The following is a 4,962-nucleotide window of genomic DNA, read 5'->3' on the forward strand; positions in this document are numbered from 1 at the left end:
AATAGATCCGCCAAGGTCTGCTTACTACCAAAATATACCACATACCCTCTATAGACTCTCTTAGCAATAACTGAGTCACCTACCGGGTAGAAATAGAAAAAAGATCCGAGATAACTTTTGGATCAAAACCAAAAGACACAACCACATATGGAGGCACATATGAAAGAGTAGACCCTGAATCAAGCCAATGATATACGTCATGAGAGAAAAGCTATAACGTTCCAGTAACGATATCAAGTAATACCTTAAATTTATGTAGGGACGCCAAAGAATACAACCTGTTCCGACCAACACTAGAACCAGGAGCAATAACAGAAGAAAATGCCACCCCACCATATGTAGGAGCAAAAGATGAAGGCACGAAAATCTTATTCGCCCCTGTAGCAACCTTGTTGACCAGACAATCCCTGAGTCGAAGGCCTACCTGGCCACACTTGAAGCACTAGTCCCTTCATTCCTTGCAATCCCTTCCTTTCTCGCAATAACCCCGATGAGGACGACTACAGAATCGATAAGAAGGATACGAAAAAACTGACTGACCTCCGCTCGCCTGAGATTAGGCAACCTATGCCTGAGAATTATCACCACCTTGATGACGCCTGTCTCCCAACTGATAAGGAGCATTAGAAAAAAGGAGCCCAAACTCCCCCACTCCTTTTTCTGCCACTCGCCGCCATCCCTAGCACCCTGAGACTAAGCATCTCCCTGATAAAAAAATATGCTCCTCTTTTCCTGCCTATCCCCATACTCTACCTGCTTTCTATTTTCATCTTTAACATCTTGCATATGAACAGTCAACCTCGATATGTCCATGTTTTTAATAAGCAAGGCAGTCTTGCTCCCCAGAATCAAATTTATATTCAACCCACTAGCGAACTTCCTTATACTCAACTTTATATCCACCACCAAATCAGGAGCATACCTTGATAGTTGATGGAACTTCAAATCACATTCCTTTACTGATATCCTCCCCGGCCTGAGGTTCACAAACTCCTCCATATTTCTCTCCCTCAACTCTTGAGGAAAGAATCGATCCATGAAGGCATTAGAAAAGGCTTCCCAATATCCATCCTTTTCTATATCACCTTTATCTCGGTTCCACTTTTCATACCACTGATAAGCAACATCCTTGAGCTGATAAGCTGCAAAGTTAATACCCACTACATTATTAGTCTGCATCACCCAAAAGATCTTTTCCATCTCATCTAAGAAGCCCTGTGGATCCTCCTTCACCTTCACCCAAATAAAATTTAGGGGACCCATTTTAATAAATTGACCAACCCTTGCAGCCTCAGATGACAAAGCATCATTTGTACCCCACTTAACCTTAGCAGCAACCAATTGGGCAATGATATGAATAAACTGATGAAATTTTATGTTCATCACGTTTCCCTGAGGGACCTGAGGAGAACTAGCTAGAATAAAAGGAACTCCAACACTATCAGGAATAGGACCATGAGATCAAAGATGTACTCTAAACGTAAGACGTGCCCCTTCAGCATTATCCCCAGATAGGATGAAAGAATTTCCTTGTGTTTCATATCTAAGAGGCATGATCTAAAAGACAAACAAATAAGGATTAGAGGAGATTCCAAGATTGAGAAATCAAGCTTGAACATAGAATACCAAGAAGGTGAAATATTTCTAAATGGCTTGTAGCCTCTCTCTTATGAGTGTGACACACGTCACACCTCTAAAAGAGACTCTACTCGACACGGCTTTGTGGACTTCCTAGTTGACCATGAACGTAGGCTCTAATACCAACTTGACACGACCTAACTCCAATCCTTGTCGTAATGGGCATCCCAAGTCCAACCAGGAATGAGGAACGCCCTATATTACCTAACCCAACCACCTATATCCAGCCTTAGATGAGATGAATTATCAAGCATATAATAAGATAGTGTTATTATTCTCATTAAGACTCTAGGATAGGGTCACAACCATGACCGACCCAACTGAGTCCAACCATACCGCAACAACCGTCCAACTATACCAAACCAAACCATAGACCATAAACCAAAGAGAATACCAAAACATAGTACAAAATTAAATCCCAAAATGTAGTATGATGGAATAGAAAAAATCATGTCTGATGATGCCAGCCTCAATATCAATAACAATGCTAAGGCTGACACCTTCACTAATCCCACCCATACCAACCCCCAGAATGACATGACTTAAACTTTAAGCCATGTCGTATAAGCACCTCAAGCACACATGTATCGGAGGTCACCCTGTAACCCGACCTAAACACCTCATCATATCAAAGGAGTCGAAGGGACTCTAATTCACCAGTTAAGATCAAGGAATAATATCATAAGTCAACAATAGATACATTATAATAACTACGCCCAAGTTCACAATTGTTCATAAAACCTCTATACATAACCAAAGTCAATAAATATATATGTCGGGACAAGCCCCCGACTAGCCAAAGCAAGTCTTAAAGAGACTAAGTCTAAAGATAAGGACTAAGATATGAAGCTCTTCTAAATATAAAGAAGCTCACCCCTTCAAGTCAATGCACAAATCTCTTGATTGCCTAATCACTATGTAGGAAAAAAAGAAGATGCTCTGGCGCTTACGTCGTCATATTTTATCATATTCATGCACTTATCCATACATATACATATACCATATACCAACCAAGATATCGAGGTTAATCAACATTCTCAAGCATTCATTACTTAGACGTTAGGTGAAGGACTACCACCTCCCATGCTTATCGATTCATCATGCTTAATACACCAAGGAATTTAGCCACATTCACATTATCATTAGACTGGGGACTTCACCCATGTACACACATTCATTATGCTAAGGACTTTAGCCATACACACCATCATTCTAACAAGGGACTTTAACCATACACATTCATCTAGGTGAGGGACTCCAACCTCATGCCCATGTGTTAGAAAAGAGACTCAATCCACTTGGCATATTTGGACTTTACCACAAGCCTCCTCATGAGGCAAGGTACTTTGACCTCAAGAGCTCTTCTTAAGCAACAAACTTTACCTTGTATTCTCATTGGGTGAAGGACTTTAACTCCAAGCCATATCATGGAGCAAGGGACTTTGAACTCAAGCCATCACATAAGGCAAGGGACTTTGACCTCAAGCCATAACAACCATCATTAGTTGACAATTGGGACTTTACCCTCTTTGTCTATGTATCAACACACACTCAATACAACATTTAGGGACTTTAGCCATTTAGCTAATTCAACACTATACAAAACCTCATGGTTATTATGGGAGCCTTCATTGCTAAACCATCTCAATAGGCCAATGACTACATTTAATTCATCATACCATTCCTTTTTATGGTCCTTAAGACCCTCACAAGACATTTATATTTTAATAGCATCCTCATACCACACTTTAGTTAAATATACTACTCAAGTTCATTTTTACATTAAGGGATTTCAACTCCCCATTAGTCATTTAGCACAACAAGGTTATCATCACACCTTACATGATTCATCATACTCATATCATAATATTTATCAAACATTCATACTCATTGGGCTATTGCCCTACTTCAACACATCATCAATAATTGACTCGATAATTCACATAGACATTTTCACAAACACCTTTTATGCATACTTATATCAAGGTCCTTTTCATGGTAGATATCATCAAGACTAGGGTTACCCAAGTCCCTCATGTTAGAAAACATACAATAAGCACCCCACATATACAATCTATCATCAATAACATGTATTAACACAGGTATAACAAGAATCATCATTATTTATTAATAGGTAGTGAAACTCTTTTCATTTGATTCAAAACCACCATATACACTTTCTAATTCAAGTGTGAAATACCTAGGTTTAGAGTTATTTAAAGAGAGGAAGAGATGCATACCTTAAACAACTTGAATCACAAACAAACTTGACTCTTCCTTCTTACCACAAGATGAACACCTTCAAACCCTAGCCTCCAATCTTGTTTCCAAGAGCCTTTAGAGTGTATAGGATATTTAAGTATTATAAAATAAAGACTTACGGTGATACTATGCCTTATATAGTGAGAGGTTTTAGGGTTTTAGGTATGGGAAATAACCAAAAGGTCCTTGGTTGAAATCTAGAAAATCCACACTTGTAGGGGTACGACTCCCCCTTACGGATCACTTGGCAATCGTGACCTAGGGTATGAGTAGTACCCTAACACGTACCTTAGGTAAACCACATTGTTGTGGGTATGAAAAGGCACCTTTCAGTCATAAACAATGGGTATGAATCAATCCCTAACTCATAAGCTCCATCTGTGACCAAAATAGTCCACTCTAGGTTAGGTTTTCACTCCATACAGTTGAGTAGTATATGACTCGTAATCATAGTTACGACCAAGGGATAGCCTTGTCGTAAAGGAGGAAGTATGCTACCTTAACATACTGCTCAAGGTACAAAAGGGGGAGCATGATGGGTACGAGTTATGACCTATGGTACGACTCAAGCACCCCCAACTGTATCTACTCCAGAGAAAAAAAAAGGTTGTTGTTTTCCAAAAGGTCCAAGGTCTAGGTGTTTCAATTCTCTTCAACTTTGATAGGTAAGTATAGATACAAGTTAACACCTCAACATACACAAAGAAAACCTTTACACAAATTAGAAATAACTCACTCCAAGGATGCAACACAACACACATATCATGATCACTACCAATCAACCAAAAATTTTACAAGGCCACATTCTCGGGTGTTTCATTCTCCCCTACTTAGGATTATTCGTCCTCGAATGAAGGGTAAATCAAGCATAAACACAAGTTATAACATCAACATCCATCAAACCAACCATTACACAAGAAATAACAAGCACTCAACAAGGATATAGCACAACACATAATGTGACCATCATCAATCAACCATTTAATTTTATTGGTCTTGGAACTTCAACCATTACTTATCCAACACGTGCTCATTCCACAACATAGGGACTCCAACCCATCA

This window comes from Capsicum annuum, chromosome 1 (assembly GCF_002878395.1).
Source record: "Capsicum annuum cultivar UCD-10X-F1 chromosome 1, UCD10Xv1.1, whole genome shotgun sequence".
NCBI classification, from domain to species: Eukaryota; Viridiplantae; Streptophyta; class Magnoliopsida; order Solanales; family Solanaceae; genus Capsicum; species Capsicum annuum.